General features: G+C 41.8%; 1 protein-coding gene and 1 long non-coding RNA gene across 6 annotated transcripts in view; one reads left to right on the forward strand and one right to left on the reverse strand.

Annotated features, from left to right (window-relative positions):
* Positions 1-170: 170 nt before the first annotated feature.
* On the reverse strand, positions 171-9,429 carry LOC112658024 (uncharacterized). Its single transcript, XR_003135445.3, has 3 exons — positions 9,256-9,429; positions 8,768-8,961; positions 171-2,684 (listed from the first exon to the last, which is right to left on the reverse strand). It is a non-coding gene; the product is annotated as an uncharacterized LOC112658024 (long non-coding RNA).
* Positions 9,430-9,507: 78 nt separating this feature from the next.
* The window catches only part of PSEN1 (presenilin 1), a 79,423-nt gene continuing 73,722 nt past the window's right edge, over positions 9,508-15,208 (forward strand). For 2 of the 5 annotated variants that reach the window (XM_025444152.3, XM_025444155.3), the window contains exon 1: positions 9,508-9,666. The gene's annotated coding sequence lies outside the window, so the exon portion shown is untranslated. Of the gene's footprint in view, positions 9,667-9,711; positions 10,088-15,208 lie in introns of those variants that run through there. The other 3 variants (XM_049113692.1, XM_025444153.3, XM_025444154.3) reach the window with 3 other exon arrangements.

Raw genomic sequence — 15,208 nt, forward strand, 5'->3', positions numbered from 1 at the left:
CCTGCCTTTGGCCCAGGGCGCGATCCTGGAGACCCGGGATCGAATCCCACGTCGGGCTCCCGGTGCATGGAGCCTGCTTCTCCCTCTGCCTGTGTCTCTGCCTCTCTCTCTCTCTGTGACTATCATAAATAAATAAAAATTTAAAAAAAAAAAAAAAAAAAAAAAAAAATAAAACTGTATATATTTGATCTTGGGGACCCATTCTTTCAGAATCTTGTTAAATAAATGGCATCATGTTGTAATTTTGCAGTGCATACTAGAAACATAACTTGAAAATATGGGCTGAATTTTTGATGGACTTGATTTTTATATCATTTTTAAGTTCTGGTCTCTGAAAGGAGAATTTCAGAACGTTCATGCTCCTTGCCATCTATAAATTCCTTAACTAGCCTTTTCTCAGATTGACAACCCCCTCCCCCGCCCTGCCGAGCTTCACACATTTTTCAGTTTATTATTTCTATCTTATTGTATTGCTGCTTCTAAGGCATCATATTATGTTTTTACTTAGCATTAGCATGAAGGTTTATTCAGGTTGATTTAATTACCCTTGCTTTCGTCTTAGCTCTTTCACTGTATTTATCTTAAAAGGCCCTTATCTGAAAGTCTTGAGGGCACATACCATTTATTGTATCACACTTCCAGTGAGATATGTGTCCAGATCCTAATAAATTCATACATTAACATTTCTGCAGCAGAATAGGAATGAATAATCCCTGAGTTAAAGACCATTTATAATAGTTTCATATCAGCTTGAGACTGGTTTTGCTACCAAGCTTATTAAACTTTTAAGGTTTTCAGTTTCTAGTTTTTCAGATTTGCATATAAAGAACTGGACATGTATAAACTGGTGTATTCTAATGTCTGGGAGAATACACATAAGAATATTACCAATAAATTGCTTGTGCTTTCTGGGTTGTCTTTACCGTTTGCCCGTAGATTAATTTCAGTTTGGAAATCTTAATCTATATTGCCCCTTCAGATTGTTAAAAAATTATATGAAATTCTTGATAATCATTCCTTTTTAAAAAAAAAATTTGAGAGCGAGAATGGGCTGAGGGAGGGGCAGAGTGAGAGGGTGGAGCAGACTCTGCTGAGCTTGTGTCTTGATCCCAGCACCCTGAGATCAGGACCTGAGCCGAAATCAGAAGTCAGATATTGGTATCCCTGGGTGGCGCAGCGGTTTGGCGCCTGCCTTTGGCCCAGGGCATGATCCTGGAGACCCGGGATCGAATCCCATATCGGGCTCCCAGTGCATGGAGCCTGCTTCTCCCTCTGCCTGTGTCTCTGCCTCTCTCTCTCTCTGTGTGACCATCATAAATAAATAAAAATTAAAAAAAAAAAAAAAAAGTCAGATATTTAACCGACTGAGCCACAAGTGCTCCCTGAGGATCATTCTTGATCTGGCAGTCAGAAAATGAAGATGCTTTTTCCTCGTTTGATCTATAAATAATTTTAAATATGTACATTTGTTTACAAGAGGAAAGATAAATTGTTTGAAGTAGTTTTTCTTAAACTTTAATGTGTACCTGAATCACCTGGGGGATCTTGTTAAAATGTAGATAGATAGTAGGATACAGTGGTGCTGGAAATTTTGCATTTCTGACCAGCTTCCAAGTGATGCCAATGCTAACTGATCCAAGGACTACAGTTTTGAGTATCAGTACATACTCAGTACAGGATTTCTTTGCTATCCTAGAAGTCAAGTGTCCCTGTGAAACAGTTTGAAAGCTGAAATGGCATAAATTTAGCCAAGAAACAATAACCATTAATTTATATGGAAATTTTTGAGTATTCTCTGACTGAAAAATAACCTCTCTCAGACTTACCTGATACCTTAGAACACATCTTGCTAACAGATGCACAAAATAAATGGAAATAAAGCACAGATGCTCACAGACATAGTTCAAAACTGTGGTGGCTTGATGCTGAGATACAGTCCCTGGGTAAGGGACTTGCTGGCACCACTCTTGATGCACAGGCTGTGTGCTGCTTCTGTAAGGGCTTGCTGCAAAAACAAATGCTGACTACTATTTTCACTGTAGTTCATCTTTATTTTGTAAAAGTGAAAATCCTCTTCAGATTTCTTTTGATTAGCAAAACCAGGTGCTACTGTAGGTTTTTCATAAAAGTGGGGTAACTTGGGACGCCTTGGTGGCTCAGCGGTTGAGCATCTGCCTTTGGCCCAGGTCATGATCCTGGAGACCCGGGATCAAGTCCCACATCGGGCTCCCTGCATGGAGCCTGCTTCTCCCTCTTCCTGTGTCTCTGCCCCCCCCACCCCCCGCCCCATCTCTCATGAGTAAATAAATAAAATTAAAAAAAAAAAAGTGGAGTAACTTGACTTCTGAAAAGCAGGGGGAACCTGTAGTAGTATTTTATCCTCACAGATTACACAAGTGCAGCTTAATTTTCTTTTTAAGTAGATTATAAAGAGAAGAACATTTTTTTGAGACAAATAGATGCACATTGTCTATGTTCATGAACATAAAGTAGTCTTCCAAAAAAAACGTGCCTGAGAACAAGTCTAATATTCTAGGCTTTACTCCCAGCCAGTCCCAGAGCACTTTCTCTTTAGAGGACTCTGTTTTTGCTTATTCTGATTTTTACCATAGCGCTTCTGTATGTAGTGGAAGCAAATGATGATTTTGTGGAGTGCTGTTTCAGGTACTCATCAGGCAGAAATGCTAGATATAATGGACAAATAGAGAAACAGCTTATGAGTCAAATTGAACTGAACACTTATGTTTTCTTTTTACATAGGAAGTAAAAGTTGTAATGCTAATAGTGTGTATATGAGGCTTATTTACTCAGCTTTTTCTGATGAAAAAAAGAAGACACTACAGCGAAAATAGCGTTTGTTTTGCAGCTCTATAAATGTTAACACTTATAACCCAAAAAATTGCTGAAAGGTTTTATGTCATAATGGTTACAGACTTCAGGTCATATTTTAGCCTTCTCTCAATCTGAAATTGGTAAATAGTATTGCTCTGCAAAAGATGGTGAAATTGATCTCTGAATGCCATGGATACAAAATGTATGACAAAGAATCCCCAAAATGCAAAGAAACAGTGTAGGTGTCAGGAAGAAAATTGGGAAATTCACACACATATATATATTTCAAACACTGGAACAATTACTATAATTCATACTATTGACCAAAGTAAGCTTAAAATTTTTTATGTAGATTTTTTGAAATATAATTAGGTTGAATTACTGAAATAATTTATTTGCACGAGTGCTTACATTTTCATCTTTATTTGACAGAATCTTTGCCTTCTATTTTATTACTTGTCTTATATGAAGGCCAAATTAGGAATAGTAGTCTAAAATCCCCAGGAATGAAAGATAATTTCTATAAGCAGAAGTAAATAAAAATTCTTTTCAAGCCATATTGTTTGCATTAAATGACAATCCCACGTCTGCCTACTGTGCCACATTCCATAGTAGTTGGATTTATGACCTAGATTCTCATTCCCAGAGTGGTAGCTGAATTGTTATAGGTAGTCCCTCTGGTTTTTTGTGTATGACATTTACTTAGCCATTGAAGCATGCTTGATACATGGCATTCGTGTTAAATGGTAGGTAGAGTGATAGACGTAAGACAAGATACCTCTAGTAGCTGATAGTCTAATAATGATGGAGAAGGAATAATGAGGAATACTAAGACATATAAAGTAGTATACCAACTGTCATACTTGATTAGCTCACTTCATTGTCAAGAGAACAGGGACAGTAGGAAGATATTCAGTAGAGCCAGTAATATGTGAGCTAGGAACTTAGAGGTCACATTATCTACCCAAAGCAACACTGCTACAGTGTTCCTGACAGATGGATGTCTAGAGGCCTATATGTTGGATTCTAATTCATGGTCTAAATCTGTGCTATCCAAGGTTTTAAGTTTGTTAAAGTTAAATAATTTTGAAACTCATTTCTTCAGTCACACTAGCATATTTCAAATGTTTTGGAAGCCCTCTTAGTAAAAAATAGTTTTTTGTTGCAATGTATTTCAGGTGTTCTATGGCCATATATAGTCAGTGGCTAGCAATACTGTTTGAACACTGCAGATTATAGAACATAATTATGATTGGGGCGCCTGGATGGCTCAGTTGGTTGAACATGGCAACTCTTCATCACAGGGGTTGTAAGTTCAAGCCCCATGTTGGGTATAGAGATTACTTAAACATCATTATGATTTCAGAAAGCTTTATTGGATAGATCTGGTCTAAATGTTATCAATCCAAGGGGAGAGGGAAGTGTTTGTTAATAAAATTACCCTACATGAAGCATTTTTAGCAAATCTTTTGTTGAAGCAAAAATTACTAGGTGTGAATTTAAAAATAGAGATTAACAATTTTTTTTTTGTAACAAAAGGAACATCTAACGAACACTTCACATTGTAGAATCCAAAAACTGAAGGTTCGTTTCCTGTCAAAAAAATACTAGTAAATACTCCCTAGTGAAGAAACTGGATTATTATTGGTGAAAAGCTATTAAAGTTTCATTTTTTTAAATTAAAAGTTTCATTTTTAAGTGTTTTATTGAGGCACATTTTAAAAAAAGATTTTATTTATTCATGAGAGACACAGAGACAGAGGCAGAGGGAGAAGCAGGCTTCCTGTGGGGAGCCCAGTGTGGGACTTGGATCCCAGGATCACGGCCTGAGCCAAAGGCAGATGTGCCGAGCCACTGAGGTGCCTGAGTCATGCATATATATAGATTTTTTTTAATTTTAATTTTTATTTATTTATTTATTCATTCATTTATTTATTTATTTTTAGTTTTAAAATTTTTTAAATTTAAGTTAAAAATTTATTTATTTATTTATTTATTTATTTATTTATTTATTTATTTATTTATGATAGTCACAGAGAGAGAGAGAGAGAGAGAGAGGCAGAGACACAGGCAGAGGGAGAAGCAGGCTCCATGCACCGGGAGCCCGATGTGGGACTGGATCCCGGGACTCCAGGATCGCGCCCTGGGCCAAAGGCAGATGCCAAACCGCTGCGCCACCCAGGGATCCCTAAGTTTAAAAATTTTTTATTTTGATTTTGTTTATTCATGAGAGAGACACACAGAGAGCAGCAGAGACATAGGCAGAGAGAGAAGCAGGCTCCATTCAGGGAGCCCGACGTGGGATTCAATCCCAGGCCTCCAGAATCACACCCTGGGCTGAAGGCAGATGCTCAACCCTTGAGCCACCCAGGTGTTCCGAGGCATATATTTTTAAATGGGGAGCCCAAGGGCAGCCTGGTTGGCTCAGTGGTTTAGTGCCATCTTCAGCCCAGGGCGCGATCCTGGAGACCTGGGATAGAGTCCCACATTGGGCTCCCTGCATGGAGTCTGCTTCTCCCTCTGCCTGTGTCTCTGCCCCTCTCTCTCTCTCTCTCTCTCTCTCTGTGTGTGTGTGTCTCTCATGAACAAATGAAATCTTTAAAGTAAAATAAAGAGGGGGCCCAAGTTCTTGATTATAGAGGAAATTAGAATTTCATAAAGGCAGGGCACTTGGCTGGCTCAGATGGTAGAGCTTGTGCCTCTTGGTCTCAGGGGTCATGAGTTCAAGCTCCACGTTGGGCATGGAAAAGAAAAAGGCAAACTGCCTTAATGTGGGAAGTTTTGAGTTGGATAGCCTTAGAATAAGTGGTATAGGGATGCCTGGGTAGCTCAGTGGTTGAGTATCTGCCTTTGGCTCAGGTCCTGATTCTGGGGTTCTGGGATCGAGTCCCACATCCTGCTCCCCACAGGGAGCCTGCTTCTTCCTCTGCCTATGTCTCTGTCCCTCTCTTCCATGAATAAATAATAAAATAAAATAAAATATAAAATAGGAATAAGTGGTGTAAATAACTGGCCTTGGTTCTCTGCTTGACCAGGTCTTGACTTTATGTATGTACTAGTGACCAGTGGCTGTTCTACTCTTAGTCTCCGACAGCGTCTCTCACCCAAGTGGTTCTAACCAGTCCGACACTTTGGATTTCTCATTTGCTTCATCTTTTACCACTTAGTATTGGTTTTTGGCACCAAAGCCAAATTGGTTTTGTATTTCCATTCTCGCTCCCAAGTTCCAAACGCTTTTGGGAAAATAATAAATGTACCACTGCAGATATTTTGAACCCTTGGTGCTATATTTCTTGTTCTTCTACTGAACTCCAGTTCTTTTCCACACACATTCCAGCTTTTGTTTTTGAACCTTCCGTGCTATATAGTAGTTGTGGAAAAACTATTAGCAGAATGATTGAGAATCCTTTGATTTTCCTCCCCTTATTCAGCAATTAAGTCTCAAGTTTAACAAAACCTTAACTTTAAAAAAGTCATTAGGCATATTCTCCAGTTCTAGCTTTCCAGTTTATGGTGACATGCATCTTAAACCTTTGCTTTCTGTAGTTAATGATAGATGACTCTATCCATCCTATACAGAAGACCTCCCCAACTCCACAGGCTCTGGTTTCTAACTACATTTTGCAGTTTCTTGAGCCTTGCTCAAGTATTTCGTGATCTTCATTCTTCAGTCTGGACTAAGTGTTAACACAAAAACTTAATCTTGGATCCTATCTCCTATCCACTACACTATTGAGATTCCACAGAGTAGCTTATAATTGCATGTGCCTTCCAAAGGCCTCAAGTCTCAAATATTTTTTATCACCATTCCACTGATGACCGGTGATGACCTGAAGAGACTGTGACCTTGTGAGAGGTTCCACCCTATCTCTTAACACCATGGACATTTGCTATTTGGTATCTAGGATATCACTTTTGCCCTGACCTACTTTTATGTCTTTCCCAATGTCTTTGCTGGCTCTTCATCAACAAATCTTGTGTATTTGTTTGTATTTCTTTTAATTAAAAAAAAAAAGATTTTAAAGATTTATTTACTGGGTTCCTGAGTGGCGCTCAGTTGGTAAAGCATTTGACTTGACTTCGGCTCAGGTCATGCATGATCTCAGGGTCCTGAGATGGATCCCTTACTTTGGGTTCTGTGCTCAACCTAGAGTCTGCTTGAGATTCCCTCTGCCCCTCCCCCCAAAATAAATAAAATCTTTTAAAAAAATATTATTTATTTATTTATTCATAGAGACAGAGAGAGAGAGAGAGGCAGAGACACAGGTAGAGGGAGAAGCAGGCTCCATGAAGGGAGCCCGACGTGGGACTCTATCCCGGGTCTCCAGGATCACACCCCAGGCTGCAGGCGGTGCTAAACTGCTGCACCACAGGGGCTCCCCTAATAAAATCTTTTAAAAAATTACTTAAGTAATCTCTACACCCAACATGGGACTCAAACTCACAACCCTGAGATCAAGAGTTTCAGGCCCACAGACTGAGGCAGCCAGATATCCCAAAGATGTATTTCTTTTTTTTAAGATTTTATTTATTCATTAGAGACACAGAGAGAGAGGAAGAGACACAGGCAGAGGGAGAAGCAGGCTCCATGCAGGGAGCCCGATGTGGGACTTGATCCTAGGACTCCAGAATCAGGCCCTGGGCCAAAGGCAGCTGCTAAACTGCTGAGCCACCCAGGGATCCCCGAATATGTATTTCTAAGAAGATGAAAAAATAGCAAAAACTGGTGGAAAAAGTTATCTGTAGTCCGAGTCACTGTGCTTTTTTTTAAATCACTTTTTATTTTTTTTTAAGATTTTATTTATTTATTCATGAGAGACACAGGGAGAGAGAGGCAGAAAAACAGGCAGAAGGAGAAGCAGGCTCCATGCAGGGAGCCCGATGTGGCCCTCGGTCCTGTGTCTCCAGGATCACAACCCAGGCTGAAGGCAGCGCTAAACCACCTGAGCCACCTCCTGGGCTGCCCTTAATCACTTTTTAAAAATCACCTTTTGGGTTATTTTTTGCAGGAATGTGATTTGACATAGTTGTGTTTATACATATGCATAAATCTTTGTCTATTTTTTTTCATTTAAGAATGTTTCTGTTACACATAACCTTCATAAACAATTTATGAAGGACATAAATTGTGAAATGGGTGAACCAAAATTTATTGTAGGATGTTTAGCTTTCCAATTTTTGGTATTAAACTTCATGAATGTCTGCACAAATATTTTGTAATGAGATTGTGCCTAAAAAAACGTTTACCAGCAATTCTTTTTTTTTTTTTTTTGAGAGAGAGCAAGTGAGCACATGGGTACAAACATGGGGAATGGCAGGTGGAGGAAGAAGCAGGTTTCCCACTGAGCAGAGTCCAATGTGGGGCTCCATTCCAGGACTCTGGGGTCATGTCCCGAGCCAAAGGCAGAAGTTTAACCAACAGAGCCACCCAATCCCCTAGTTTACCACTATTTTAAGACTTTCTACTCATATTACCAGACCGCATTCAAAGAAATTGAACCAGTTCACAAATAGATGGGGTTTAGCCTATGCTTGTTTGACAAGTGTATTGAACGGTTTTATGTGCTGGACACTGTTCTCAGCACTTGCAATATATAAATGAACAAATAGGCAAAATCCTTATCCTTGTGACATTTAAGGAGGGAAGAGGAAATGACTTAAATATCTTTGGGGAGGGGAGCTGTCAACATTTTTATTAACCCAACTTATCTGTTCCCTGTTAATGGAAAAACCTATTGAGGTTCTTAAAATGAAGCTGGGTGTAAAACCTATTTAAGTCTGTTCATGTATTGGATGGAGAGAGGAGGGAGGGACTGAGGGACTGATGCTCCAGGAATATGAAGGGCTATCTTGGGGGGAGGAATTCAAAAGAAACAAAAGCTATCATTTGGCCAGATGCCACTCATCATTGATTTCATTGTCAGTTTTCTGTTACCTGTGAATTTGAGCATTTCTCCATTCTCCATCTTTGGTTTTCCATGATTGTATTCAGTTTACTTTCAGCTTTCAGATGAGTGTGCTATGCTACTTAAGTTAGTTGTTGGTGCTGTCTTTACCGCAACTTGGACGGAAAACTGGCAGATGCAGGAATTAAGTGGCCGTTGAGCAATTCACTGTGCACCAGGTGCTCTGGTTTTGGGATTTCAAAAATAAGACACATTTTATGCTCTCTGGAAGTTTACCATCTAAGACTGGATCTTAAACTTGAAGCCTAAGAATCCCGGGCTGCGTTCGTTTAAAACGCAGTTTCTCGGGTTTCCCCCACCCACCAGAAGTTTTGATTCATTTGGGTAGTGTATGAAGGGCACAGGTAGTTACAATTTTCACTAGTCACCCGCATCACCAGTGATGCAGCTGATTCGCGCTGAGAAGCACTACAAATAGGTACCAAGAGATAAACGTTAAGATTTAAGATGTCATCACTTGTAGGTCGGAGGAGCGCACGCTGGGCCCCGCTGACGTAGAAACCTCGGTCCTCAGCTCTGCAGTCTCGAATCCCAGACCATCTCGGACTCGCACTAAGCACTCTGGGCGGCTTCCTCCAGGTCCCCGGGGTCGCCGCGAGCGCAGCGTTAGCCCCTCTCTCCGCCGCGCCACCGGAAGCCCCACCCTCTCCCCCCGGGTCCCGCCCCCTACTCCGGTGGGACCCGCCCCTTCCCCGGCCGGCCGCCAACGGCGCCAGAGCCGGAAATGACGACAGCAGCGAAGCTTTTTGGGCGGGGCCTGGGCCGGGCCGCTCCAGAGGCCGCGATTTCACATCGGAAACAAAACAGCGGCTGCTCGGGAAGGAGCCTCCCCTGCGAGCGCCCGGTGGTGGCGGCAAGTGAAGAGTAGGTGCGTGGTGGGGAGTTTGGGGAGAGGGGAAGGCGCCCCTCGCCTGGTGCGGACACAGGCGGTGGCGGGCTGGGCCCGGCTCTTTGTCGCCTCCCGGGCCGCGCAGCCGGGTGTCCTCGAGGATGAGGAGCGGGGCGCGGCCGGGCGGGGACCGAGGAACCCCTTGTGGGGAACGCGGAGGGACGGCCCGTTTCTCCAGCTCCGGGCGCAGCGCGCGGTCGGGTCGAAGAGAGATTCCCCTCCGGAAGTGCTGGTTCCCCGAAGACGTTTCAGGACGCAGGTGCCCTGGTCCTCAGCTGGGCCGGGATTGACGGTCTTGAGTGGAGTGGAGCAGGAGAAGGAGGAAGCGCCTTGCCCCGGTCTGGTTGAGCAACTGGTGAAACTCCGCGCCTCACGCCCCGAGTGTGCCCTTGTCCGGGAAGTGAGTGGCACTCAGAGAAAAATTCCTTACGTCTCACGTTCGAGGTGGACAACAGGGTCTGATGCTGTTTGCCTTGGTTGGGACCGTCGCGAGGCACGATGTTGTTCGGGGCTTTGCATGTGTCTTGGGTATTTTGCGTTTTCTTCCCGCTCAGGTTTTTTTTTTTTTCTTCCCCCCCCCCCTTCAAATAAATAATTTGCTTCTACTGTAGGAGACTAATTTAATGATTTTAAAAGCATTGCCTGCCTGCTTTGGGCTAGAGGAATATAGTATTCAGGGTTTACTCTGGGAGGTAAGAATAGGGTGCAAAAAACTATGGCATATATAATGACTTTAATATAACTGAGCACATTGTAAAGCTCGTAACATTTCCTGAGGTTTGAGGCAGGCAGAGGTCACATCTGGTTAGGAAATCTTGTTATTTGAGTTATCTCTCACGGTGGAAAGGTTTTCACCCCTTGAGTTGAAGTGGGTGGGGCGTTATAATCAGAGGGTATATTACAAACAGGGGCCCACTCTGAATTAAAAATAACTGTTAATGAAGGAAAATAAAGCAAGAGAGTGGATTGGAGCTTGTTGCATTTGACTAATTTCAGTCACCTGCAAAATGCCTATTTCAGGTCTCCTTAATTCATTTGCAGACTTCACCAACTTAAGACTCGCTCCACCACCATTTAATAAACCCTTAACAGTGAGAAAAGGATAATGTTTATTGAGTGCATGCATGGATTCCTTCCCTTACCCTACCCCCAATAGATCATAGAAATGGCATCTATCAGTTGGTTTTCCATTCTTCTGCTGCTGCTCCTTGGATAGACAGTTAACACAGCTCTGGGTATACTTCTGAATGGATGTGATTTATTGCTGAGTTTTAAGTTAATGGCTGCAACTAGACCTAGACTGCTAAATGAATTTCCATTTAGAGGGAACTAGAGGATTGAAGTTGATCTCTGAGAACCACCCTAGCAGGAAAATACAGCATTTGTCAGTTACCATAGCTTATGTGGACCTCTTCCTCTTTCAGATCCAGGCTCTCTCTGCTCCTGCTTTCCCACTAATATTATTGCAGATTATAGGGGAGGCTTTTTTAACATTATATTCTGAAAAACCTTTCAAAGACCTCTAATTCTGCCTCTCCTTCATGTGATAGATACTAGGCAGATTTGGAAGGTATGTTAAGAGTGGCACTGTTGTGGTCAGAACTTTAGGCACATTAATCTGATAGTTGGGGCTCGGATGGATAAGAGAATGAGATGACTTTTGCATAATTCTGGTGAGATAAGATGAGAGTTTGGTGATGGTAGAGGTTTAGGAGGAAAAATGGGGTGCCTGAGTGGCTCAGTTGGTTAAGCTTCTGCTTTTGGCTCAGGTCATGAGCCCCCCCCCCCCCCCCCCCCCCCCCCCCCCCCCCCCCCCCGGCAAAATCTGGCTCCCTGCTCAGCAGGGAGTCTGCTTGTTCCTCTCTCTCTGCCCTTTCCCCTACCTGTCATATTTTCTCTCTCTGTCATAAATAAATAAATAAGTAAATAAGGAAAAACATTAACAAGATATGACAGCCAATTGAGAATCAAGGAATAAATAGAATTGACTAGGAGGCTTTAAGTTTGAAGAATGGGAGAGACGTTTGCAGAAATAAGGAAGTTAGTGAAGAACTAGTCTAGAGAGGAGAATGAGGAAGTGGTTTGGGAGTATCACTTTTGAAGTGCCCGTAGGTCGAAGATGTCCCATGGACAGACCTGGAACTGTAATAGACTTTAAATAGACTTACTAGCTAATGTTGGAGCAGTGGAGGAGATGCCTAAGGAAAGGAAGGGGACAAGAAGGCCCAGGCATACGACTTATAGTGAAGGAGTGGAAGAAGGGTGAGAGGAACCAGCTGAGGAGGATGAGTGGTGGGAGGAGAACCTCCATAGTGCAGTGTCACAAAGGCTAAGGAAGAGAGGGAAGCTTCGGGAAGGAAAAGGCTCTCAGGGATTTTCAGCAGAAAGAGCTGAAGATTTAGAGCAAGCAGCATGATCTGATAGGAAACTATGTGAGCTACAAATGTTAATTTAAAACTTTTTTAATAAACATTTTATAAAGGTAGGAAATAGATAAAATCATTTTTTTTTTAATTTTTATTTACTTATGATAGGCACACAGTGAGAGAGAGAGAGGCAGAGACACAGGCAGAGGGAGAAGCAGGCTCCATGCACCAGGAGCCCGACGTGGGATTCGATCCCGGGTCTCCAGGATCGCGCCCTGGGCCAAAGGCAGGCGCTAAACCGCTACGCCACCCAGGGATCCCTTTCATTTTTTTTTTTTTTTTTTAATTTTTAGGAAATAGATAAAATTAAATTGAATATTTTATGTAACCCAGTACATCTAAAATATTTTTTTAAAACATGTTCTTTTTTTCAAGATTTTATTTATTCATGAGAGACACACACACACAGAGAAAGAGAGGCAGAGACACAGGCAGAGGGAGAAACAGGCTCCATGCTGGGAACCCGACGTGGGACTCGATCCCGGGTCCCCAGGATCACACCCTGGGCTGAAGGCGGCACTAAACCACTGAGCCACTGAGGCTGCCCTAAAATATTTTTTTTAAAGATTTATTTGAGAGAGAGCATGCGAGAGTGCCAAGCAAGGGGAGGAGCAGAGGGAGAGGGATATGCAGACTCCTCACCAAGCGTGGAACCCAACTCAGTGTGATCCCATGACCCGAGATTATGACCTGGATCAAAATCAAGATTCTGATGCTCAACCCACTTAGCCACATAGGCGCCTTACATCTAAAACATTTTTATTTCAACATGTAATTAATATAAAAATATACTTGTCTGATTCCTCCTCTAGATAGTAAACTCCTTAAGTAAACAAGTATTATCTGCTAGTAGCATCCCCAGCACCTGTCACCATGTTTGGTTTGGTAGAAGAAACCCAGTAAGTGTTGGTTGGTTAAAGGTGTTAGTGTTTGGTTTTCACAGTGCTTTGTACAGTTGCTTAAACTGATCTAAAGCAGAGGGAAAGCAGGCATTGCTGGATATACAAATTAATTAGATGTTAGTAGTCATGTTTTCATTAAAGATTAGTTGTATTAAAGCCATTTCCACAGAAGTTTGAGGCAAACTAGGAGTAATCATACCTTCTATGTAGAGTTAATTCAAAGTAAAGTTTTATTGGGGAAAAGACTCTCTATAATTACTACAAATATTGATAATACAGGACCATTTCTATAATTATGAAATCTAAAAGCCCCTGATAAAAACAAAAGGCATTTTGTAATTCATTTGACAGAAGAATCTAAAACTGAACCTATTAATGTAATTTAAGACTGCTTATATGTTTCACTATATATTTATCAATGTGTTTGATTTTGTGGTTCTATCTAAGACCTTGAGAGAGCATTATAAAACACAGAGTATTTGTATCATATTACCTTTATAAAATCTGAGAAAAATATGAATTTTAAACACACTTCTAAGGGTTTCAGATAAAGCATTCTAGATTTGTCAGTCTTCCTTCATTTTCATTGTTCTGAACCCAGGTAACCATTATTTAAAAACAATTACAGTAACTACATAACAGACCTCCCCAAACTCGGTGCCTCAGAATATTTGTTCTTACTCAAGGCTTTGCTTGGAGGTGTAGGACTGTGGATCAGCCAGGGCAGTTCTGCTTTGCATGTTTTATTCTGGGGCCCAGGCTGAAGGGCCAGTGGCTACCCATGGTAGGCTTTTCTTAAGGCAACAGCAGAAATAAAAGAAGATAAGTCCAACTGCAGAAGCACAGTTCAGGTATCTGCTTGTGCCACATCTGCTAAGATCTTTTTGACCAAAGCAAGTCAGATGATTGTGGCTAGTAGGCTGCACCCACCTTGAAGCCAAAAGCAGGTCTCTGAACCAAGCCGAGCATCACTGGAATGGAAAAGTATATTTCTCCCTCAGGGATGCTGGGGGAGGGAGGGAATATTTGCTGAATAATAATCTAATCTGCCACAGATGGCTCACAGAAGTAGAGTGGGATGGAAGGAAGAAAAAAAAAAATCAAATAACTATCACTCTCCTTGCTCTTTTTAGAGTCTGCCACCTTCACAAAGCCTCTTGTAAGGCTGGGGAAATTATTTGCTCCCCAGTCTCTTAAAATTCAGAGGAGTCTTTCTAGCATATATTCTTGAAATTTTAAGTTAATTTCAAATTATTTTTAATTATTAATGCAGTTTGCAGATTGGTTACATTTATTGTTGGATGTGAGCTTTTAAAACTCAAATAGAGGCTCTCCCAGCCCATCCATACAGTCAGAACTTAGGCTGCCTATACAGAAGGAAGCTGTCAAGGTAACATCAAAGCTGATTAAATACTTTCATGGAAAAAGAATAAATCACAAGCCCATTTGGTACTTAAAAACTTCTTAGCCTCACAGTACAGAGATATTAAAAAAAATACTTTTGGTGGTTTTCTTTTTTTTTTTTTAATATATCCCATTAAAATAAAAGATTTATTTATTTATTTTATTTTTTTAATTTTTATTTATTTATGATAGTCACAGAGAGAGAGGCAGAGACATAGGCAGAGGGAGAAGCAGGCTCCTTGCACCGGAAGCCCAACGTGGGATTCGATCCCGGGTCTCCAGGATCGCGCCCTGGGCCAAAGGCAGGCGCTAAACCGCTGCGCCACCCAGGGATCCCGATTTATTTATTTTAGAAAGCGAGCCACATGAACATGTGGTGGGGGGAAGGGAGAGGGAGAGAGAATTTTCAAGCAGGTTCCCTGCTGAGCATGGAGCCCTGAGTCTGAGGGGCCCTAAGACCCTGAGATCTTGATGTAAGCCAAAATCAAGAATTAGCTGCTCAACACACTGAATTACTCAGGTGTACCCCCCCACACACACACACCTTTCTTTTTCACTTTTGATGTTTTTTTTTTTTTTTTTCTTAAGATTTTATTTATTCATGAGAGAGAGAGGGAGGCGCAGGGACACAGGCAGTGGGAGAAGCAGGCCTCATGGAGAGAGCCCGACGTGGGACTCGATCCCTGGTCTCCAGGATTACGCCCTGGGCTGGGCGCTAAACCACTGAGCCAACCAGGGCTACCCTTGATGGTTTTCTAAGTGAAGAAGAAACTACTCAAGTGGGTAGAG

This window comes from Canis lupus, chromosome 8 (genome assembly GCF_003254725.2).
Source record: "Canis lupus dingo isolate Sandy chromosome 8, ASM325472v2, whole genome shotgun sequence".
Lineage (NCBI taxonomy): Eukaryota > Metazoa > Chordata > Mammalia > Carnivora > Canidae > Canis > Canis lupus.